Raw genomic sequence first — 26,290 nt, forward strand, 5'->3', positions numbered from 1 at the left:
TAATCTTTCTCAGCCTGGCTACCACCTCTTTAGCAAAATCTGCTGCACAGATTTGCAAAACTTCTTAAAATTTAAAATATGTATCAATGGCTGGTTTTGAGACTTTTTTTTTTTTTTGATAATTTACACCAGTAAAAAGAACACATTTAGGTTACCAAGGTATATGAAGAACTTTATATTCATTCAACCCTAGAATTGTTTCAATTAACCAGATTTTAGTTAATAATCTCCAGCTACCTGTAACCCACTTGAAGAGAGCGATTTTAACAAGAAAATTTGTTCAACTACTCTTTGTTCCCATAATGATAGTTATTCTGTGATACTCTCTGTTGTCCTCACTTAAAACTATAATTCATATTTAGTACTGGGAAAATTATATTTTCATGCACTAGCCCGCAGACTGACCACTCCTTGAAATCATTTCTTCTTTTAGAGTTTATACGCACTCTTGTTTTTAATTGGACCAAGAAAAGTGGCTAAGGAACAATGATTCTCACAATCCCAAAGCTATAAAATCTCTGAAATATTAATGATCTCTCTCACCTTTGTGTAAACATCACCAAAGAACTCAGTGTTAGCACTATATGAACTGAATTGCTGACTTCCTGAAAGGTCTCTCTGAGTGCCCCCCAAGAGGCATCTGGTTGTCTCGGAAAAGCTATGTATGTTAGTTTTGGTTTTGACATTGTCTGTCTGAATATGGTTTCAGCACCAGCCGCAAATGTCCATTTAGGGACCTTGTGCTCTTGGGGAGCCTGTGTATTCATGCCAATTCCCAGACTGGTAGTGGGACTGAGGGGAGAAGCTGGGGTGACTCACAGCCTAATTTCCCCCTCTAGCAGTGAGAATGGAAGAGAAGGCAGCTTGAACCCACATGTGATCCCTTCCTTCCTTTGAAGAAAATCAGCTCCGCCATATTCCAAAGTGACCAGTCCTTTCAGCTTTACATGGATAAAATACTCCAAGCAATAGCAAACCACTAATTTTTTACATTGATGTGCACGTGGAAAACAGAGGAGTAGCAGTGTTGCGTGAAACTTAAGGAGCTGAAACAAGCGTTCCAGAAAGCAAAAGAATCAAATGGACGCTCACGGAGGGAGAGGCGACTGATGTTTGTAGCTATCCCACAGTTCCTGCACTCTCCGAAAACCATTTGAATTCTTGGCTGAGCTCCCAAAGCCTGAAGGGTCAAAAACATTGTCGTGGGTGGTTCAGGGTATATGTCGTCAGCCCCCCTTCCACCCCCCCCCCCCCCGTGAAAGCAAAGGGAAAAAAATAATTTCTCGCCTTTATTCAATGTCACCGTATGTCTAGTGGATGCTGCTGGCAGATGCGGTGCTGCAGTGCTACACAGCAGCATCCCCTTCTCTTCCCTTCCAGATGTCAGACAGTACAGTAGGACTGGTATCCTTCATCATTGTCCTGTGAGTGCTCCTGGCTGGCCTCAGTGAGGTCGGCCGGGGGCACCTGGGCAAAAATGGGAATGACTCCAGGTCATTCTCTTCTTTAAGTTTTGTCTAATGGAGATTCAGTCCTGCCTGGAATATCATGCCAGCTGGAGGCTTCTGCCTCAGGCTGCTCTCCCAGTCAGCAGCACCGTGTGGTCGAGCCTACCCCAGCCTACCCCTTGCTACCAGGGCTCATAATCAGATACTTAGACCTCTACATTTTGCTGCAAATAAAAAAATTAAGCTGCCGTTTAGAACTGTCCCCCAACATACATATCCTGGGACAGTTTGTATTTTACCAGTGTCAACCAAAGGCCCACACACAAATGGAGGTTCAGTCCTGCCTGTGCTTCTATCCTAGTGCTTGTCACAGATTCCCATTTTCAGCTATTGGCTGAGTAAGGGCAGAATGGTAGTTCACTCTACTTTGCTGTAAGCCAACCGCCCTCCTCTCCCCCCTTTGATCTCTGCTTGCGGAGGCAATAAAGTCAGTGTTGTTTCTTATTCATGCATTCTTCATTACTTCATCACACAAATGGGGGGATAACTGCTACGGTAGCCCAGGAGGGGTGGGTGAGGAGGGAAGCAATGGGTGGGGTTGTTGCAGAATGGCATGCAGCTAGAATGGCATGCAGCTCATCATTTCTGAGGGATATCTGGGGCTCTGACCCAGAGTGGCCGTTTGCCTCTCTGGTTCTTTAGTAGGCTTGCCTGATATTCTAGGCAGGACTGACTCTCCATTAGACAAAACTTAAAGAAGAGAATGACCTGGGGATTTATTCCCATTTTTGTCCATGCGCCCCCGACCAACCTCACTGAGGCCGACCTGGAGTACCCATGACAGCAGCAGACGGTACAGTATGACTGGTAACAGTAATTGTCAACTTGCAAAGGCAAGGGGATGCTGCTGTGTAGCACTGTAGTACCGTGTCTGTCAGCAGCATCCAGTAGACATACGGTGACAATGAAAAAAGTCTGAACGGGCTCCATGGTTGCTGTGCTATGGCATCTGCCTGGGCAATCCAGGAAAAAGGGTGCAAAATGATTGTCTGCCATTGCTTTCACAGAGGGAGGATTGACTGACGACATTTACCCATAACCACCCATGACAAATTTTTGGCCCCATAAGGCATTGGGATCTCAACCCAGAATTCCAATGGGCGGGGGAGACTGCGGGAACTATGGGATAGCTACCCACAGTGCAACACTCCAGAAGTCAATGCTAGCCTCGGTACATGGACGCACACCGCCGAATTAATGTGCTTAGTGTGGCCGCGTGCCACAGGAATCTGTTTCCAAAAATCGGTTTCTGTAAAATCGGAATAATCCCATAGTGTAGACATACCCTAAGAAGAATATGGTAGTGTCACACAGACAATGTCAGGTGATGTTTAATTAGTCATTACATTAGAGTGGAACTCTATAAGTTGGGGCCAATCCTTGGTCCCAACTCTGTCCCATGGCAGACAATGAACATGTAACTGACCTAACACAGCAGGTCAGGATTCCCCTTGCACAAGGGAAGCCATGGATGATGTAAAGCCAGTATAGCCACAGCTGTGCCACTCCAAACTGGCCCCTTCTAGTGTACAGGTGTGCCAGAGCTGGAGGAGATGTGGTCAACACGGCACTCCAGCTATTCAGGGCCAACAGAATAGCTCATAGTTAGCCATTGCAGTTGGCACGAGTTTACTCTATGCCCCCAGAATAGCAGGAGGGTGGCAAAAAACCACTGATGCTTCCTCTACTCCCTTCCTCAGATATACAGAATGGAGTTCAGTAGAGCTAAACACTACTAGGTACAGACATTTGTATCTTGCAACCAATATTTGTGGAGAGTTTCCAGTAGCATGTACAATCATTTTACTTAACACATGCTAAAACACAACTAAAAATTCAAGTGTAGACATGCCCTTAGAGGCCAATGGTGGCTGTCTGGTACTGTGTTACAGTGTTTTAGATTTTACTGGTTTAGTAGTATCCACTCATGTGTGTGGTGGACTCTTCTCAGCAGTTATGGCGTTTCTTTTGAAGTTTCTCATTAGCTCCATTTCTTGTGTCTCCCTGTATGTTGCCTTTGGACAGTTATCACTGGCTGAATTTCCATTGAAAGGCCAGTGTAAATCAGCTTCACTCCATTGATTACAATGAAGCTATATTGATTTACACCACCACTGGATCTGGCCCTCAAAATAATACCCAACTCTGTATGTGTCAATGAAGTGAAACAGCTACTAGAGTATCAATAATATCTAATGCATGGTGGAAGTCTGAGTGCAGATGTATGAATTAGTTAATGATTAACCAGGATGCCAGCTGAGCTTTGATTCACTTGAGAAACGTTGCCAGGCTGAGTTCCAAGCTCACACCAAGTGACGCCAATATATTTGCTCATGTCTCCATCATTCCTTGTCTAGAGTATAACAATTGCCAGTAATTTTGCTTAATAAAGAGCTTTTCTGCATATTTCAGGGCTCTCCTTTCAATGTGAGTCTCAGTGATTGTGAATTCCAATTTGGAATAGAACACGTCTCTTATATTTTAGTCCTTTCTATTTTAGTTCCTTTCTTAAGATGATGTAAAATATTCTAAAAAAGATATTACCACTATTTCATGCTCACTTTCAGCTCAGCAAAGTCTTTACAGTGTATGAATTTTTATATAACGGGCAAAACAATTATTAATTGATTAAGTTGAACAAAATAATTTTGCTTTTCAAATTCTCAGGCAACTGCTTTTGAAAAACAATGCTTTTGCGAGAAAGGTATGTTTTCAAGGTGTTTTTATAATGCCTAGGTATGCACTTCTTGACAAATGGATTTTTCTGCTGTGGGAATGAGTAGTAAAAGATGAATGAAAGTATTAGCTTTGGATCTGCACTTATTCATATATTTTCAAAGCATTGCCGATAGCTCCAGTGGCCTTGTGCCTATTAAAATCAGTGGGAATCTTACAGCTAAAAACTAGCAGGTCTCTTAAAATTTTTTCCAATTATTCTTGATTTGAAAGTAAATCTGTTAAGCTTTGTTAATCATTTGAAATGTTTAATTTAGATACACTTTACTATAGCCACATCCTTCTGCTGCAAATTAACTCCTGATCAGATACTCTTATTTTAAAATACCCAAATATTTTTTCCGTGCTGCATTTTATGATCAAAACATTTCCATTCATCCATCAGGCCAATGCGGAATGTGGCACTGATCTTGTGGCTGACTGCACACAGATGCACCTCTGTGACTTCAGTGGCGTTCCTTACAGTTGCAGAGATGTGCCCATGAGCAGTCAATTGCAAGCTTTGTGCCTATAAATTCACTATCTTTTGTTTTGTATAATGTGGTATAAAGTATATTATCTGTACATTCACTGAGGTTCCCTTAGATCTACTCATACCCATTTATTAATATATGAGTGTCAAGACATCTAAACCAAAATAACTTATTACATACTGGGATGATGGCTAAAGTGAGGCCCAAGGCTCAATTCTGTACACACACACACTTTCATCCCCCCCATAGTTGTTTTCCTTTTTATATTTCTTCTTTTGGCCATTGGTGTGGAATTCACCAACATAGACTCCTTCCACTCAAGTAAACTCTGGAGTCCAAATTATGAAGTGAAGTACACCTCTACCCCGATATAACGCTGTCCTCGGGAGCCAAAAAATCTTACCGCGTTAGAGGTGAAACCGCATTTTACCAAACTTGCTTTGATCCGCCGGAGCACACATCCCCTCCCTCCCCCAGAGTGGTGCTTTACCACTTTATATCCAAATTTGTATTATATCGGGGTAGAGGTGTATGTGTGTGAGGGGGAAGTTACATTTTTGGGAGAGAGTCTAAGAAAATAGTCGATGTTCAGTAGTGACTTGAAGGGAGTCTAGAGAGTCTAAATTGGTGTAACATGAGTGGGGTAGAAGAAGAATAAGATGTAAGCTACTCCACTTACTTCCCCTCTGAATTTGGCCCAGTATGTACAACTCTTTATTTTAAAAGGTTTCAGAGTAGCAGCCATGTTCGTCTGTATCCGCAAAAAGAACAGAAGTACTTGTGGCACCTTAGAGAACATCAAGAGTGCCCAGAGCCTTAGGAAGGGAGCTCTTTTTAGCAGTTTAGTATAGAAAGAAAGAAAGAAAGAAAGAAAGAGGCTGGCCTTTCTGAGACCTTGAGTTATTATTCTCATTCATTATTATTATTGTGCTGCGGAGTGCTAAGTATTTTACCCAAATGTATGAAGACAGGGTCCCTGCTCATAAGAGTTTTCAGTCATGAGGCTACATTTGTGCACAGCTCAAAATAAGGGACAATGTGGTTCCACCCTGCACTAAGTGGAGCACTGGGATGCCTTCTATCTCAAGGACATCTCTCCCTGAAGTCCCCAGTGTACTTGGGAAGCATATCTGCTACCAAGCCTCTGTGCTGGGTGCAGTGTTCTCTATGCTGGTCCCGATTTGTGGACTGGTGCAGAGCATGGAGAGGGCAGGGTCAGTGTGCAGCTTCTTTTCCTCTTCTTTTGAACTGGTGGGAGGGATGAGGGCCCAAGGGAGAAGGGACAGAATAGTCTCTCTCTGTCTCAAAAATGCAAGGACAGTAATTCTCCATGTGAGTCATGCAAATGCTAGGGAAGACCCTATGTCCTCCTCCCATGTTGTGCCCCTGTGTACAGACCAGGCAGACTCTGGCCCTCAGCAAGCCTTATGCATATTAAGGCTAGGAGATGGGAAGCAATGAAAATCCAAGCGACTGAACAATGTGATCAAGAACACTCCTGGTTAGCTCCAGGATTTTTGTGATTTGTGATGATTTAAGTCTTCACTGCATGCAGCACTAGGGTAGGTCTTTTGGATTAGATGGATTTAAAGAGGGGATTTGAAGGTGGACTGGAGGGACATGGTTGACTGGGTCAGAAAAAGAACTCTAACTACAGTATATAGGGCGAAGTGGAAGAAGGGTAGGAGATTTCCGATGCCTTTGTCCATGCACATTGTTCTAAAGCACCTCTTACCTTAGTAGCAAAGGATCATACAAAGTTAAACAGAAGAGTCCATAACAAAAAGTTCGCTATTTTTTCCTATTTCCCATGATCGAGGGGAATAAATTTGAGTATTCAAGAATGTAAGGGGGTGAAAGTCCAAGAAGTGCCTGAAGGGGAGGTAGCTTGAAAGGGTCAGTACAGATGAGTGGGCAAAGTAGGGAGCAAAAGGTAGAAGTTTATATCATACATATGAACAACGTGGTGTTGCAGTGGTGATACAGGATAACTGTGAATCCAGGCTGTCCCTAGAGAGTGGCATGTTTTATAGGGCATATCCTTCTCTCAAATGCGCTTCACCTCACTTCTGTCATTGATGATCAACTCAAAAAAACAGTGGCTCTGGTCCTGGACAGCATCACGCTGCACATAGTGCAACTCAGAAGTCAGGTACAGATGGTTTTATGCCACTTGTATTCCTCTCCAATCGTGGGACCAGACAGACACCAACCGGGTCCTCAGCGTCAGATAGTGCAGCCTCTTGCTAACCCTGGCTTCCTATAGCCTCAAGAGTCCATTAAAGCAGCTATGGATCACCCAGGTATAAAGATGCACCAGAATTTGGGCTCATTTTCCTTCTAGAGATGCCCTACATGCTGTACACTCTTAGGAGAATCCATCCTGAACTGATCCCTTAGGCCAATATTATGCCTCGTAGAATGGCTCAAAGCAGTCAGGATGGCACTGAGAAACTAGCCCGTTATCTGTATCATAACTAAACATTCTTAATGTATACAACAAGCAGGATGCTGACTGGAAATTGCTTGGCCCTTGGAGAAAAAATGGTTTGGCAGAAGTGTCATGTTCTACATATGGTTCACTTAAACAGAACTACTCACACAGCCTTAATGTATTTGTAAGCCATGTATATTTAGAAGTTAAAATAGCTACCAGCCAACATTTCAGCAATATTTCCCTTCTGTGTCCGCTCACAGACAGTGATTTGAAAAAAAGTTAATTAAAAGAAAAGGATACAAGGAGCGATTTGTGAAAGTTAATGTCTAAATACACCTCTGTCACTTTCCTCCTTTCAAGAAGTATCTCATTGCCCCTCCATAGTTTTATCTGAAAATTTCTGGCTGCCTGTATTAGGCCCCAGTCCTGCACTGTGTTCCTTGTAGGCAGAGAGCTATGCCTGTGTGGAGCCAAAAGGTTTCTCTGTCTTAGCTCTGTTTTGTCAGTGGGTCCCTGTATGTGCTGTATGTGATTGCTGAGTACACCAAGAATAACACTGGTGGTGTGGAGGCCAGAATTTGGACCAGGGTATGCAGCCCCCTTCCAGGGGTTGGGAGGCAGAGAGTTAATACACTTTTGCTTAGCAAAGGTAAATCCACAGCTGCATGCCCTCAGTACAGGAATTATGAGGGAACCAAACTGTGAGGAAAGAGAGACTGGGCCCAGCTGTGGTGAATAATGTAATTTCCCCCAAGATCCTATAAGGGGGATGTGCTCTAAGGCCTCATGAGTAGTTTGCACTAGGAATCAGGATGTTTATTTTAGGAATTTGGCCTATGGAAAAAATAGCTGTGTGTACATAAGAGCAAAATTGTTTTGCCTATTTTAGACCCACTTGCATGTTAATGGGTTTGTCCTTTCCTTAGGATGGGTTGCAGGGGAGAAAAGGAAAAAGAGACCCTTGTTTTAAAATTACAGTTGAAAAGGGGAAGAAAGTGGACAAAATGAAAAACAACTTCAGGGTGAGTTGAAAGTGAAGGAAAGGAAAGACTTGGTGTGGGGGGAAAACTCACATAAAGATAACACTGGGCAGCAATTTGAGCCTGCCTGACTACTGGAAGGGTTTTTGCAATACAAAACCCAACGTTCTCTTTAGCTTGAAAAATATTACTAAAAATTGATTTTCCCTTGGTAAAGATGAGTGTAAGTTATAAGAGAAGATTTGTATGCTTAGAATAACATTATAAACATTGTGAGGGAGTTTGCCTCTCCCTAACATATATACACACTCTGTGTGTGTGTTGTAATTGTACATGAACATGGTACTTATACAGGCACTCAAGGAGAGCATATGCAGAGAAAATTGTCATCAGTTAATATGCATCTAGGAAAAAAACATTGCTGGGTGACAGGAAAAAGCAACATCTTTCTGGGCTGGCTAGGGAGCAGGATTCTGACTCTGATCTTTGAAGCTGGGAACCCGTGGGGCTGATCTCAACAGTATCCCTAACAAATTACCCTGACTTTCCAGATTTGACTAAATGCTCTGCAAAGTGAAAGGCAGCAGATTTACAGGACTATTCCACCTTAGTGACCCTAAGAAGCTATTTAAACCAAGAAAGTCACCTATGGCAAAAGTGTTTAAAAAAACAATATTTCTCCATGTTTCCTAATCTATCAGAAATGTGCCAATAGGTTTACACTGTTATTCTATACAGGGGGGAATTATACACAGCTGAAGAATTTTTAAGGACTCTGGACCAGAGCTTTGAATCTTTTGTAAATGGCTTTCTCCACTTCTAACATCATGCCAAAATAACAGTAAGATCATAACAACCTAGGATCAAACAGTAAGATTCAAGGACAGAATACAACTTATTTGTTAAATATGTAGTATGTGGCCAGGAACATAATATCAGTGTAACAAAAGACGGTTTTTGGCTCAAAGAAATATGTGTTACCTATTGTATAAATAACAGGCTTGGGCAATATTCCAAAATCTGCTCCAAGTGAGTATGTGGAAATGTCCATCATTGCTATGATAAAACAAACTAATGACATGTGTAATGTCTGTTCCTTTATTACTGAAAATCTTTGAAGCCATATTGGTCTGCCAAGGAAACAGAAGATGAGGTAGATAAGAAACAACTTAATTAGGCCAACAAAAAATGGCAATATGCAAGCTTTTGTGTCAGAGGGCTCCTTTCCTTTAAGTACTGGCAAATTTCTGAGCATCACAGTAAAATATAGATGATCACAGAAGTTAGAGATAGAAAAGATCTTTTTGATTCAAAAGATCTTTTTGATTCACCCTAGATACATAGGTTTTAAGGTAACAAGGAACTATAATAATCATCTAGTCTGACCCCATGTATCACACAACCATAGAATTTCACCCAGTAATTCCTGCACCAAATCCATAATTTCGGTTTGAGAGATAGCATATCTGTAGGAATATTACTGTGTCAATACAAATTACATCTTTACTCCTACTAATAGTCCTAAGACTGCTTCACACTTTACTCATACTTAAAGACCCAATAACTTTAATGGGGCCACTCGTGTTTATGTGAATAATGGTTTGTAGAATCCGGCCCTGGGATAGTTCCAGTAATAAAAATGAAGCTTTTTAGACACAAAATACAACTGTAGAATGCAAATGCAAATATGAGGCCTCAAATCTTGCATACCTGTGTATTATTTGTTAATCTACTAAAGGTATAATTTTATCTTCCTTTGTTGCTCATAAACCTTCTGAAATGTAGTGCTCTCCACCAGAATATTAGGCATGAAGCTGGTTTCAAAACAAAAATAAATCTCATATTTCCTTTCCATTTTTTCTACTTGTATTCCAAATTTTGTTTTAATGGAGATTTTCCTACCAGTTGTAGCCATGGGCCATTCCCTAGAATAAAGTAAGTGAATATTATTATTTTGTTTACTATCACAAGTGTCTGTTTGGTGCCCATCATAAGTCTTAAATAGAGACATTCAAAGTCTTAAAAAGAGAGGTCAAACACCATGGTATCATAGAATATCAGAGTTGGAAGGGACCTCAGGAGGTCATCTTGTCCAACCCCCTGCTCAGAGAAGGACTAATCCCCAGACAGATTTTTACCCCAGTTCCCTAAATGGCCCCCTCAAGTATTGAGCTCACAACCCTGGGTTTAGCAAGCCAATGCTCAAACCACTGAGCTGTGGCTCCACAGCTTGGCTGAGGGGCACATCTTGCAGCTCTTTCTAAAAAGAGCCAGGTGTGTGCTTAATTGGATTTCCACAGGAATCAAATTCTAGAATCAGCTACTAAGATAGCTCTGCCACCAGCACCCACTACTTTGTAAATACAATACAATGAAGCATATACAAAGAACATGTAACCCACACACCTTCTGGGCCCTGGTCTACACTACGCGTTTCAACCGGTTTTAGGAGCCTAAAACCGATTTAACGCCACAACCGTCCACACTAAGAGGCCCTTTATATCGGTGTATAAAGGGCTCTTTAAACCGGTTTCTGTACTCCTCCCTAACGAGAGGAGTAGGGCTAATATCGGTATTAACATATTGGATTGGGGTTAGTGTGGCCACAGATCGATGGTATTGGCCTCCGGGCGGTATCCCACAGTGCACCACTGACCGCTCTGGACAGCAATCTGAACTCGGATGCAGTGGCCAGGTAGACAGGAAAAGCCCCGCGAACTTTTGAATATTTCCTGTTTGCCCAGCGTGGAGCTCCGATCAGCATGGGTGGTGATGCAGTTAAAAATCAAAATAAAGAAAGAGCTCCAGCATGGACGATGCGGACGTGATCGCTGTAAGGGCAGGCAAATCTGTTCTATCAGCGAAAATCATTTTTTAAATATCTCCAGACAGATGCCATAGCAGGGACTCAGCGCACTGCTGCGTGGCAAGCGTAACGGAAAGCCAAAGAATCAAATGGACGCTCATGGACTGGAGGACTCAAGCTATCCCACAGTTCCTGCAGTCTCTGAAAAGCATTTGCATTCTTGGCTGAGCTCCAAATGCTTCTAGGGTCAAAAACAGTGTCCATGTGGGTCAGGGCATAGCTAGGCAATTTACGCACCCCCCCACCCACCCCCAGAAGTGAAAGGGAAAACAATCCTGTCTTGACTCTTTTACATGTCACCCTATCTTTACTGAATGCTGCAGATAGACGCGATGGTGCAGCACTCAACACCAACATTCTTGCTCCCCCCCCGCCATGGGTGGCTGATGGTGCAATATGACTGATACCCATCGTCATCATCAGCCTATTGGCACATGGGGCAATGCAAAAGGCCTGGTAACCATGCGTACTAGCATCGGTCAGGTCGATCAAGGGCGCCTGGCCCTAATTTTTCCTGGTAGATGGTACAATATGGCTGATAACCATCATCATCGTAGCAACAGGGGGCTGAGCTTCATCAGCCCCCACCCTTCATGTGTAAAGAAAAGATTCAATGGCCCCTGGACTAGCAGCAGGATGCTGGGCTCCTCTCCTCCACACTCCTTAATGTCCTATGTGGACTATCATAGCAACTGGAGGCTGCCTTCCACTCATTTCTCACTAACAAGTATTCCTGCATTCTTTATTACTTCATCACACAAGTGGGGGGACAATGCTATGGTAGCCCAGGAAGGCTGGGGAAGAATGGAATGAACAGGTGGGGTTGTTGCAGGAGCACCCCCTGTGAATAGCATACAGCTCATAATCTATGCAGGATCTGACACAGAGCAGCTGTGCTCTCTGGTTCTCTGATACAGTGGTTCTCTAGTACACTTGCCCATATTCTAGGCAAGACTGATTCTATTTTTAGATACCAAAAAGGAGGGATTGACTCAGGGAGTCATTCCCAATTTTGGCTTTTGCGCCCCTGGCTAAGAGCAGCGAGGGGCACTTATGACAGCAGCAAATGGAACAGTGCAAAAGGACTGGTAGCCATGCCCATCTTATTACCAATTTATGGTATGGTAGATGGTACAATATCGCTGATAACCATCTCTGCTATCATGCAAAAGCAAAAGCATGCAGCTGTGTAGCACTGCTGAATCGCCTCTGTGAGCGGCATCTAGTACACATACGGTGACAGTCACAAAAGGCGAAACAGGCTCCATGATTGCCATGCTATGGCATCTTCCAGGGCAATCCAGGGAAAAAAAGGCATGAAATGTTTGTCTGCCGTTGCTTTCCCAGCGGAAGGAGTGACTGACGACATTTACCCAGAACCACCCACGACAATGATTTTTGCCGCATCAGGCACTGGGATCTCAACCCGGAAATGCCAAGGGGCGGGGGAGGCTGCGGGAACTATGGGATAGCTACGGAATAGCTACCCACAGTGCAACGCTCCAGAAATCGACGCTAGCCTCAGACCATGGACGCACACCACCGATTTAATGTGTTTAGTGTGGCCGTGCGCACTCGATTTTATAAAATCTGTTTTACAAAACCGGTTTATGCAAATTCGGAATAGTCCCGTAGTGTAGACGTACCCTGGGTGTGGTGTTGTGTCCCAGCTAATGGCACTGAGACCCCTTAGAGAGATAAAATGAGTCTGCTCTACAGCCTTAACTAACAGGCAGTTGGCTTTTAGCTCATGTGGTAGAGGCTCATGCACTAAGCTCCAGAGGGCACCGTTTGATCCCACCTGCCAATGACGGGGGTCTGTCGGTGTTACAAACCCATCAATGCTTTCAGCTCCTAAAAGTCAACTAAATGTGAGACAATACATGATAACTATTGCAAAACTGGGTTGCAGATACCTCACCAGTTCATCTTTGTTGAAAGTGAATCATTTCCTTTATAGATCTGACTTTGCCCCACAGTGAGCAAAACCTGACCTGGGAGAAAGAAGGGAAAATCTTTACAGGGAAAGCTTTCTTTTCTTTTTCCGTCAGAGCCACAACTGAGTGGTCGTGATAGGATGGAGAAGTGGCTTAGGTGTGCCTTTTAGAAGGGAAAATGATGGGGCCAGGACACAGCCATTCCTATTGTGCTTTTATTCACAAACATGATCTTTAATAGAAAAAGCAACATAGGTCAGCCCTGTACCCTTACATGAAAGTTACATCAGGTGCTTCTCTTAAATGGTCAGTACTTCCTTGAACAAATTCATTGTTTGATTTTCACCCTGCAGAGAATCCTTGCATCATGTACCCTATTTTTTGTCTAGCCAGTTCAGCACCAGCTTTGCAAGCCAGTAGTTTGTCTATCAGGCTGGAGAAAGGAGGGAGTTGGCAGGGATTTAAGGCAATGCATTTTTATTCTTTGGCTTCCAGAAAAATTAGGTTAAAGTATTTTATTGTTTACAAAAATGTCCCCAATCAAAAATAGTGTATCATTGACACTCACCAGTTAAATACAGCTCACTGTGGAAATATCTGACTGGACTCCCACACAACCTCTACCACACACAAAGGTAAGAAATTAGCAGCATCAGGAGCAATTGAACTCTCTCTTTATATATATTTAAATTCATCTTGAAAGCAGAGAGCGTAGGCTTTTCGTAAGGAAGTTCACTGCTGAAGGGGATAGGGAGGGATATATATATATTAAGAGATGTAGAATTCAAAGACATCTTAAATGGAGAGAAATAACTTCAATTTTATTTAAATATGTACAAAAATCCTTTTATAAACAGGAGTATTTTGTCCTGTTCTACTCATTTGTCTTGTGGGATTCTTTCATAAACTGCTCACGACTTCTTGCCATAGTAGAAATGTCAGATGCAGGAACATGTCTCTTATTATATTGACAAGGCACAAGTCTTGTATATAAATGCAGGAAATATTTATTTGTGTTTAGTATATATTTAAATAGTTGACTACAAATCATTTAAAGATTCCTGTAGCATGAATCATGCCACAGTTTCACATACAAGTAGAAACATTATGTATCTTATTGAGTTTTTAAAGCACTAACGAATGTGAACTATACAACAGAGTTCAGCTGGACCTTTTCACCCCTTCTAATATATGCTGTGGCTATTTAATATTCCTCACTAGGGAGTAATGCTGGTGTACAAGTCAGTAATATATTAGGGACTGGAGCCATGAACCTAGTGAGAACATAAACTAAACTGATTTACAATTTTGGTACATTACAAAAAGGACCATTATTGTGGGGTTAGAGATGTCAAAGTTGGTGACCTGGTAGAATGAAGTATTCCCTGCCACATAGTCCACCATGGAAAAGTAATTGACAGAGATATAATCTTTTAGAGAGATGTTTTTCTCCCACATTAAATATTGTTTTACAAACTTTTAAAAAAAAATCAGAGTTTTTGTGAAACAAATTGTAAAACAGGAATTATTTCCACGTAAAGTTTGCAGTAGGTAGGAGGGTGGGCAAGTGTGTTTACCAAAGTCAGATCTTAATCATTGGCTTACTTAAATGAATTGATGAGTTTCGTATGATAATTTTTGGAAAAGTGAGTTGCTACTTGCCAGTTGGATGCAGCACTAAAATGATACAGCACAATGTGACCGGTTTGAGGGCTTGGAACATTTAAAAGGCATAAATAATTCACAGAGTATCTTTTTTGAAGAACACTCCTGAAGGATGCTTACTGCCGCTACTAAGCTTTAAACAGGGACAGCTTTCCTGCATGTAAAGTACTAAGGTACAGGATACCGGAACAGATTGTGCTCTCAGTTATACTATCATAAATTAGGAGGAACCTCGCTGAAGTGGTTAGAGTTCTCCAGATTGATACCAGTGTAAAATTCAACCTTGAGAATCCAAAATTAGACCTATGAATCCTTTTCTGCACTCGCTCACACTGGTTTCACACCCATGTTAGTTCAAAAATGTCAGTGGAGTTACTCCTGGTTTACTCTGGTATAAGGGAGATGGGAATTAGGCACACCATCTATTTTGAGTAAACGGGCTGCTGATGACATGCTGATGACAATCCTGTATGAGGAGGAACAACTCCTTCATGGCTCACTTGCTTTCATGTGATTCATGATAATTTTTCTGTTTTTAATAATTAATGATGCTACTATTACACTATAAGGGGAAAAAATGATTTATCATTAATTCATTTCTTCAGATGTATAAAAAAAATGTCTGTATGTGCCCATCCTGCGCTGTGAGCACCTGTCTCATAAATTAAATACACAGAGAATGGCAACCCATCAATATAGCCATCCACAGACATTAGCCCCCCCCTTCTCAATAGCTGGAGTAAAGGAGGTGAGGAAAAGGGGGGCCTTGCAGTAGGCCCAGAAAGTTAGCAAATCCAGGCTCTGGCAGAGGAAGCAGGGAGCCAGCTGAAGACCCTTCACAGAGAACTCCCTGCCACATCAACCTCTTCTTGAGTATATGCGGAGAGCTTGGGTTCAAGCACTACTGCTGATCTCAGTTGTGACAGTACATCATGGGAGAGACATGATCTCTCAGGCAGGCAGGTCCCAAATCATTTAGGGTGAAATTCTCACCCCAGCTCCAGCCCCTATATTCTGGAGTGGAATAATGGGGCTTTAAAAGCCCCAGATCTGGCTAGGGAAGAATCTCCCCAGGGCATATTACTGAGGAAGAAAGCTGCAGGATGCCTGGCAAAGAGGGCATGCCCGGGGTGGGGCTGGGGGCAGGAAGGGCATGTCAGGGCAGGGCTGCAGCACTTCGTGCTATGGAGATTCTGGCCGGTGCTGCTACAAGGTGTCTGGGGATAGTCTGCTAGTATGTAGACAGTCCTGTAGGCCTGTCAGAGATGCAGTGGGGGCATAGAGTCCCCAAAAGCTCAAGCTGAAGATTGGGAGGGTACAAAGGTGGCTTAAAGCTATTTTAGCCCCTTCTCCCTCTTGGTTGTGAGTTCTCTGCTGAGATCTGCCCAGAATCTCACCTTTAGGGCTTTTTAGGTTAAAACAAATGGAATTCCACTGTAAGCATATTGGAAGCTAGTGCAGATCCCAGAGCACTGTTTAAGTGTGCTTCCAATGTGAAATGTGCTTAATAAGAAAGTCACTGTGTCCTACAATGGCCTTAGCTTCTGGATGGGACACAACTCACATACAGTGCTATGTAACTGTTTTCTGTCTGTGGGACCTTTATGTGAAGGTGTCTCCTGGTCTGTCACAGGGTGTGCGGTAAGGCAAAACTATTAGTAACGTCAGTGCAGGTACTGACTGAATACAGATAGTAGGATTTGGTCATTATGGCAGTAATTGTATATCAACAACTGAGCCATAAATCAAAGTACCTATCTTTTAAGAGGGGAATAAAGAGGAGCTGGGGAATTATAGACCAGTCAACCTAATTTTGATACCTGGAAAGGGATTGGAATAAATGATTAAGCAATCACTTGGTAAGCTCCTAGTGCATAATACATAATAAGGAATAGCCAACATGTGTTTGTCAAGAATAAATCATGTCAAGCCAACCTAATTTCCTTCTTTGACAGGGTTACTGGCCTTGTGGAAGGGGCGAAGCTGTAGACATGCTATATCTTGATTTTAGTTAGGCTTTTGACACAGTTACACATGACATTCTCATAAGCAAATTAGGGAAACGTGGTCTAGATGAAATTACTATAAGGTGCGTGTATAACTGGTTGAAAGACCATACTCAAAGAGTAGTTATCAATGGTTTGCTGTCAAATGGGAAGATGTATCTAGTGGGGGACATGTAGGGGTCTGTCTGGGTGTGGTACTATTCAATGTCTTCACTAATGACTTGAATAATAGAGTGGAAAGTATGCTTATAAAATTTGTGGATGACTCTAAGATGGGAGGGGTTGCAAGCACTTTGAAGGATAGGATTAGAATTCAAAACAACCTTAACAAATTGGAAAATTGGTCTGAAATTAACAAGATGAAATTCAATAAAGACAAGTGCAAAGTACTACACTTAGGAAGGCAAAATGAAATGCACAAATACAAAATGTGGCATAACTGGTGAGGCAGTAACACTGCTGAAAAGTATCTAGGGGTTAAATAGAATATGAGCCAATAATATAAACAGTGCAAAAAAAATTCTGGATTGTATTAACAGGAATGCTGTATGTAAGACACAGAAGGTCATTGTCTCGATCTGCTTGGTACTGGTGTGGCCTTAGCTGAGGTACAATGTCCGTTTCTGGGTACCACATTTTGGGAAAGATGTGAACAAACTGTAAAGATTTCAGAAGAGTTTAGGAAACCTGGCCTATGAAGAAAGGTTACAAAAAAAACCTGATCATGTTTAGTCTTGAGAAAAGAAGACTGACCTGATAAGAAACAAGGTGGGTGAGGGAATATCTTTTATTGGACCAATTTCTATGGGTGAGAGAGACAAGCTTTCAAGCTCACACAGAGCTCTTCTTCTGGTCTGGGTAGTGTCACAGCTAAAATACAAGGTGGAAGAGATTGTTTAGCATAAGTCATTAACACATATTTCAAGAGACCAGTCAAAGTGAAGTGGCCCATTAACACCCCTCCAGACAGAGGGAGGAAAAGGGTGGGGGGATGTAAGTAGGTTATGGATTGTTGTAATAAGCCATAAATCCAGTGTGTCTGTGCTGTCCATGATTTTTCATGTCTAGCAGAATTATGAATTTAAGTTCCCAGGCTGGTCTTTTGAAAGTGTTGTGCAGGTTTCCTTTGAGGATAAGGACTGATAGATTAGACACAGAATGATCAATTTGTGAAAACTGTTCACCCACAGGTGATGTGGTGTTTTTGTCTTTTATCATCTTCCTGTGTGAGTTCATTCATTCATTCGAGAGCGTAGTGATTGTCTGGTTTCAGCCATGTAGTTGCTATTGGGGCATTTAGTGCACTGGATGAGGTACACCACATGTTGTGTATGACCCGTGGATCTTGAAAGATGTGTTGGGTGGGGTGGGGGAGGGTTGATCGCTGTAGCAGTGGAAGCAGCAAAGAATCCTGTGGCACCTTATAGACTAACACGTTTTGCAGCATGAGCTTTGGTGGGTGAATACCCACTTCTTCGGATGCAAGTAGTGGAAATTTCCAGGGGCAGGTGTGTATATATAAGCAAGCAAGAAGCAAGCTAGAGATAACAAGGTTAGATCAATCAAGGAGGATGAGGCCCTGTTCTAGCAGTTGAGGTGTGAAAAACAAAGGAGGAGAAACTGGTTCTGTAGTTGGCAAGCCATTCACAGTCTTTGTTTAGTCCTGAGCTGATGGTGTCAAATTTGCAGATGAACTGGAGCTCAGCAGTTTCTCTTTGAAGTCTGGTTCTAAACTTTTTTTGCTGCAGGATGGCCACCTTAAGATCTGCTGTTGTGTGGCCAGGGAGGTTGAAGTGTTCTCCTACAGGTTTTTGTATATTGCCATTCCTAATATCTGATTTGTGTCCATTTATCCTTTTCCTTAGAGACTGTCCAGTTTGGCCGATGTACATAGCAGAGGGGCATTGCTGGCATATGATGGCATATATTACATTGGTGGATGTGCAGGTGAATGAACCAGTGATGGTGTGGCTGATCTGGTTAGGTCCTGTGATGGTGTTGCTGGTGTAGATATGTGGGCAGAGTTGGCATCAAGGTTTGTTGCATGGATTGGTTCCTGAGCTAGAGTTACTATGGTGCGGTGTGCAGTTGTCGGTGAGAATATGCTTCAGGTTGGCAGGTTGTCTGTGGGCGAGGACTGGCCTGCCACCCAAGGCCTGTGAAAGTGTGGGATCATTGTCCAGGATGGGTTGTAGATCCCTGATGATGCGTTGGAGGGGTTTTAGCTGGGGACTGTATGTGATGGCCAGTGGAGTCCTGTTGGTTTCTTTCTTGGGTTTGTCTTGCAGTAGGAGGCTTCTGGGTACACGTCTGGCTCTACTGATCTGTTTCCTTATTTCCTTGTGTGGGTACTGTAGTCTTGAGAATGCTTGGTGGAGATTTTCTAGGTGTTGGTCTCTGTCTGCGGGGTTAGAGCAGATACGGTTGTACCTCAGTGCTTGGCTGTAGACAATGGATCTTGTGGTGTGTCCGGGATGGAAGCTGGAGGCATGAAGGTAGGCATAGCGGTCGGTAGGTTTTCGATATAGGGTGGTGTTAATGTGACCATCACTTATGTAGCAGTGGAGACATGTCTGCAAGTTTGCATCTGTTGTTCTGGCAAGGTCTGGTGCCACTTTGAGTTGGTGTGTCCTAGTTTGTGAGGAGCTTGCTTCTGATGACAAACTAGGAGAGGTTGGGGAGCTGTATGAAGGCCAGAAGAGGTGGTTCAGGAAAGATTTCTTTCAGGATGGGATCCTCACTGAGTATGGGTTGTAGTTGATTGATGATACCCTGTATGGGCTCCAGTGTGGGGTGGTAGTTGACAACTAGGGGTGTGCAGTCATAGAGGATTTATTTCAGTATTAAAACAGCCTCTCTTGGGGTATTCCATGATATGATCTACTTCTCTGGTCTTCAAATGTATTCAGGGCTCTTATAAAGAAAATGGTGATCAATTGTTCTCCATGTCCACTGAAGGTAGGACAAGAAAAATGGACTTAATCTGCTGCAAGATAGATTTAGGTTAGATATTCAGAAAAGGTTTCTAGCTATAAGGATAGGTAAGCTCTGGACTAGGCTTCCAAGGGAGGTTGTGGAATCCCCATTATTGGAGGTTTCTAAGAACAAGTTAGACAAACACCTGACAGAGATGGACTAAGCATACGTGGTCCTCCCTCAACACAGGGATCTGGATTAGATGATCTCTCAAGATCTCTTCCAGCCCAACATTTCTATGATTCTGTGTTTATTTCAAAATTTAATACCTTGCATTTAGAGGAAGATATTTTCTGAGAAACCTGCAAGATATTTCAGAATGTATTGCCAGATTATATCTATTTCAGACAGTAGCTAAGAACTGAAAGGACCATAAAGGTGGCAGCTATTTTGAGAGAAAAGCTGGGTGAGGTAATTAGACCAACATGTGTGGGTGAGAGAGACAAGCTTTTATTTATACCCATAAAGATTCCACTGAATGGGTCTCTGCTCTCTACTCCAAGCTGTTATGTCAATAGATAACTGTCATGAAGTCCCTGGGCAATGCTCTGGAACTGCTCCCCACAAAGCCAGTCAGGACTTTGGGGAGCCTCCTCTCCCTTGGAGCAGACTTTTTCAGGGCAAGAAGCTGACACGTCTTCACCTCGTGGGTGAAGCATCCTCTGCCCCTCCTTGGAGCATTCAGCATCCTCTGCCCCTCCGTGCGCTTCCCACAGCGAGCCCGCCCCAGCAGGGTCCTGGGGAAGCCACAGGGTCCTGCACCCCCACTTTGCAGTCAGACGTGACTCTCAGCCAGCCAGTAACACAGAGGTTTATTCGATGACAGGAACATGCTCTAAAACAGAGCTTGTAGGTACTGTGAGCCAGACCCCCATGTCTGCACTTCACTCCTCGTCCCCAGCCAGCTCTAGACTGAAAACCCCTCCAGCCCCTCCTCCTCTGCTCAGTTCCTTTCCCGGGCCAGAAGGTCACCTGATCTCTTTGTTCTCCCACACCTTTAGCATCCCCTTGCCGGGGGGAAGGGCCTGGCCATTAGTTGCTAGGTGACAGAGGGTTGGCCAGGAACTGAGCCCTCCCCCACCCCAGTATTCAGAGAAAACATTAAGAACATTCCCAGTTCGTCACACCTCCAAGCTGTTATGTCAATAGATAACAGTGTAACCCTTCTGCCAGTCAGAGTTGGCAGCAACAAGGGCCGGGTTCAGTATCTAGGGGTTTCTTTTCAACAATACAACATGAAACCGACTTGAGCTCCCACCCAGTGACCTGGGACAATTACACACCACCCCCTGGCCACCTCTAAGAGGCAATACGTCCTCTCTCGCAAGCACAGAGTATGAGTGTAGCAAAGAAACTTTTAATAAAAGGAGGGAAGTAACTTGGCATTAATTTGGGAAAAAACCGCTTACAGGGTTCATAAACATAAACCATGAGCAAAAGACCCACCCCACAAGTAAGTTGGGCAGTGTCCTTTTCCCTCTGGTTCTTAAGTCCAGCAACCAAAAGTCCCTTTAATGTGCCCATCCCTTCTCTGCACCCCACTCACAGTTGTTGCCCTTGGTCAGGGCAGACCCAGAGTCCAGAAGTGTATCTGCAGAGTTCACCTCCCACCCTGGGCCTGGAGGGAAAGGAAGAGCAAGAAGGTTCCTTACTCACTCTGTTGCCCCGGCAGTGGCTCGCCATTCCTCTTCATCGACTGCTCTGCCGGTTGATCAGCACTCTACTCCTCTTCATCAGCCACCCTGCCGGCTGATTGCTGCACTTCTCCGACAGGCTTCATTCTGATCCTCTCTGCCAGCCATCCTGCAAGCTGATTACCCCACCTCTCTACCAGCTGATGACTGATCCACTGGGATGTCTTCAGGTCTCACAGCTCTCAGCAATTTTAGCTATTAGTGTTTGGGGGGCGGTCACTTCTGGTGCACATAGGGCAGTCTCTTGCATCCAAAGCAGGTCTAATACTTAGACATAGGTATCAGGGATTTCAGCTCTGCAGTGTATAACAAGACTCTCAATTGAGTCTAAAGTTAGCTCTTATTATACAGGAGAGAAAAGCATAGTCAACTGCTACCTAGGGCCCTTGAACTAGGCCTACACCACTATGTACACATGCTTCACCTCACCCCCTCTCAACTCACTGGGCTTTGGAACCCATGGCCCCTGCCTAGTGAGTGCCCTTTAGTTGAGGGTGAGTCCCTCAATCAGAGTATGCCACATATAGTTCTGCTGCCCTTGATTCAGACAAGGATAACAACCCTTTTTTACTCCTGTCCCCATAACAAGGGGACTGGGGATCCAACACCAAGCATCAAGTGATCATTTGGGCAAGCAATCCCATCATGCTGAGCACCTAGGCAGGGTGTGTGTGCCTGTGCCTATGCAAATGAGATTAGCTCCTGAAGTCTTTTTCCACAGCTCATTACTAGATGTCAGTGAAGAGTTCATTCAGACCCTGTTTACAACAGCATTGGTTTTGGTCTTATGCTTTTTCCCCCGGTTGGCTGAATTTTGTTTGACAAGTCTAGTATATGTGTTTTATAGGCAGCGCAGGTAGTGACACTTGAGAGCAATAAACTGTCATGCTCCCTCTGCTGGCACCAGACACGGTAGAGGAGAAAGAGGAAGCCACCTGACTTCTACCTCATTCAGTGCACAGACTGGACTAAACCCCAGGGCTGAATCATGGTTGTATAGTGAAAAAGGCTGTTGTCTGTAGAACCCCGGCTTCATTTGTTTCAGAAGTTGGAAGGTGTGTACTGAATGAGGAGGGGATATCAGAAAAATACAGCAGGGTCTCACAGGTAAGGCAACTGATGCTGCCCTGGCAAATTGGATTCTGTCCCGGCCTGTTATACAAAGTTCCTATGTAATGCTGAGAAAGTGACTTAAACCAAACTGCTCACAGTAACTAATAGTGTGTTCCCCATTTCATGGCTTCCTATTCTGAGACCCTAGATTCTGATCTGCAGAAGTGCTGAGCACTCACAACTGCAGCAGAAGTCAATGCAGGAGTACACTTTTAGCTATAAAAATGCTAGTTTATCTGACAAAACAGGCCATAGTACCTCAGTTCCCTATCGGTAAAATGGGCATAATAATACTACCTTACCTTAGAGGGGTGTTTGTGAAGCATTCAGATTGTGTAGTGATGACTGCCTTACAAAAGCTTATGAAGAAATTAATAATTCTGTCTTCAGAGCAGGGTTTGGCCTGGGGCCAGACATTGTACCCCAAGGAGAAAACAAAATATTAAATAGCTGTTCATCAAGTGAGCACCATCCATCCTGTGCACTGAATGGGGTGGAAATGGTATGGGACTTGTGGAAATTAATTAAAGATTGTTTCATAATACATACAAGGGGCTGAATTAAGGTTGCACAGACAATTCTTGAGTGCTTGACTTTGCAACCTTAACATTCTTCTAAGATATATTTTTGTACGTAATATATACCTACCCTGTATATTAGTGTGATAAATGATTTTATAAGAATATTAAGGTTGCAAAGTCAGGCATTCAAAATGTAGGATACCATGCAGACTCTCCATTTAACATGTTCAGTTGACTAGAAATCAAAGAAGATATGTTTATCCAGTCATGAATTGATCATCATTTCTGTTTTGATTATATAGGTTAAGCCAGGCAGTTTGAAATAAATTGATATCTAAACCACACTTAAGAACATTCTGCACCTGCAAGCTGTGACCATTCTGTTACATTTTCTGAGTACTCTGGGATGGTAGGGATGAGAGACATTTCATTGTGAAATATTTGAAGCAGAAACAGAGAGTCCAGACTCTTTGGTTCTAGCCTGCCTGCTAAGTTTCTCATATACCACAATGTTTTCTCTAGCAGCTAAAGAAAATAAACTGTCAGCATCTAGTGAACCCGGACAAGAATGTGCATAAGTATGACAATTTTTTCAATTTCTTCCTTGTTCCAATTTCTTTGCCTGGAGTGTTTTCATTCTTATTACAGACCTGCTTTTCTGCTACCAGATCTGTCTTTTTTCAAAGCACTGCTCTTGTATAAGTTTACAAGTCATAGTACTTTTCTGACAGGCCAACTAAAGTCAAATGCAGTCTCCTGCTCCTTGTGTGAAGCTGCATGGTGCGGTCACTCAGTGACTGAGAGGGAATGAGACTCAGACAAAGCACAGTGTAGGCCTTAGAAGTATTTGAAATGAGCCCGACTCATGATGAAGGGAGATCTGGGAGAACAGTTACATTTCAATTCATTGTTTGACCTGAAAAGGGGGAAAACAGGCCTCGTAACAAGTAATGACCAGTTTTCTCATAGGTGGAAAAACATTAAGGAACTCATAGAAGAGCACAACGCTTTTGTTTTCTTTTTTTTTTTTAACAGATAAAATTGAATTAAAATACCAGAATAGAAATTCAGAGCATGAGTAATTTTGGGGAACTCTGTTGACAGAATTAGAACTATTACCTGTATTTAATAAGAAGAAGAATTTGCAGTAAATTGTGTACTCTGCAATGGAGTTTAACAGTATATTGGCCTCTGTGACATGGTGATTGATATGGATCTGTACCTGCAGGTCTTTGAGATAAACTAAATGCATTGCATCAGCATGTTTGCAAAATCAAGACCTGTCTTTTAATGAATGTTTATGACTTACCCCATTTCAGTGTGCTTTCAATTAGCTTTCAAATGATGTGTTCATCCATGTAGTGAAAGATGTGAGGTAAAGTAAGCATAGTGCAGTGCTGTACATCAGTACAATGGAGCATAAGATTTTAAGAAAATTACTAAATACAGATATACAAATAATTTTAAAAGCCTAGCAAACTGGAGCCAAATTAGTAATTGGTTATCAAATTATAATTAGTGGTAGTTAACCATTATTATTTGTATTGCAGTAGCAACTGAAATATGATAAGCACTTTCCAAACACAGAGTTAGACTTAGACTCCACCCCAAAGGGGTCACAGTCTAAAAGTGGCAAGGTGACTACGACAACCTAAAAAGAGCAAAGAAAAAATGAAATGAGGAGGAAAGGCATTCAGTATGTCCAAAAATTTCAAAAGTGGTCTCAATTTTGGGTGCCCAGCTTGATTGAGACACCTTGGGATTCATAAGTGCTGAACACCCACAACTCCGACTCTAGTCTATGGGAACCGCAGATGTGAGCAGCACCTTTGAAAAGCAGACCCACAGTGTCTCAATTAGGGCACCTGAAATCAAACCATTTTGGGGAGATTTTTTTTCTTTCAGCGCCTGCTCTTCTTCCCCCTTCACCCAATTTTTTTTCACCATTTTTTCCACATTCCTTTTTCCTCAGAACTGCATGTTTCTTGTTTTCATAGAATTGTATAAATTACAGCTTTATTAGCAAATTAGTATTATGGGACCATGAATTTAGAGATGGAAAAATCTTATTAGCTCATCCCCCCGCCAATACAAAATTCACATTCCAGTACATTTTCTAGTACTTTTTCCTCACAAATTTAAGGCCTGTCTCAAACAATGAGAATTGCACTATTTCCCTGGGGAGACTATTCCACAGTCTGGTATGTCTCACTGTATTTTTGTTCCTGATTTTTAGTCTAAATTTCTTATTTTCTTATTTAATTAATTATTTTATTTAATTTACTTATGCAAATACAATCAGGAAAAACTTTCCTGTTTCTTTCCCATCTCTTTTCAAATCACCTCTTAAAAGAAATATTTGCTCTTATTTATGCTTCCATGTCTGGAGGTCTTGTGGTTCAGGCATTGAACTGGAACTCAATAGATCTGGGTTCAATTGCTGGCTTTACTATGTGCTTGCTTAGATGCCTTGGGCAAGTTACTTAATCCCTCTGTGCCTGAGTACTTCCTATGTCTGGCTTGTCTCTTTAGATCATAAAACCTCTAGGGAAAGGTTGTCCTTTAATATGTGTTTGTACACTGCCTAGCACAATGGGGCTTTCATCTCAGTTGGTGACTTCTAAGCACTGCTGCACACATAACAAATCTAGTTTCTTGTTCCCGCTGTTATTGATCTGAATACTTTCATGAAATCACTATACCATTTCTTTACACCAGTTTACTATAATTCATGTCCTATGCTACTATCCACTGACTTTCACTGTTCAAATTTAGTAAGTATTTTGGGGTATAGTTTGCAAGAAAAGTGTTATACCCAATACAGCTGGGTTTTTATAAGCTAAAATACATTCTTTGTTGCTTTCAGTTTCAGGACATCCTAGACAATCTCTTCTCTCAGAAACAATGAAGGGGGTGAAGAGAATAACAAGATCTGAATGGGTGGGGAATGAAAGAACAAGCAGACTTTGCCTAAAACAGAGAACATGTATTGTTTAAGGGAGGATTCTGGAGTGTATTAGAAGAGAAGTTTGACAGAGAAACAAAACCTGGGACACAAAATGTAAAAGGTAAAAAGAAAAGACAGAGGTGAAAATAGGCTGCGGGGGAAATGTCTGAGGAAGTGACAGAATAGGAGACAAAGTCAGCAAAAAGGTGAGGTGGATGAACAGGTTCCTGAAGATATGGTAGAATGATTGACAAGGTTAGATGGATATTTTCTTCATTAAAGAACAGTTTGCCAAAGAAAGCTTTCCATGACCTCAGCTCCATAATGTCTGTACGCTTGAGCTATGGTGAAGATTTTTGGTTTTGGGTAAAAATTACCTGCAGTATGTAGGGCTTGTTGTGGTTGTAGTTGTTGCCCCAACTCCTTCCACT

This window comes from Mauremys reevesii, linkage group 3 (genome assembly GCF_016161935.1).
Source record: "Mauremys reevesii isolate NIE-2019 linkage group 3, ASM1616193v1, whole genome shotgun sequence".
In the NCBI taxonomy this organism is placed as follows: domain Eukaryota; kingdom Metazoa; phylum Chordata; order Testudines; family Geoemydidae; genus Mauremys; species Mauremys reevesii.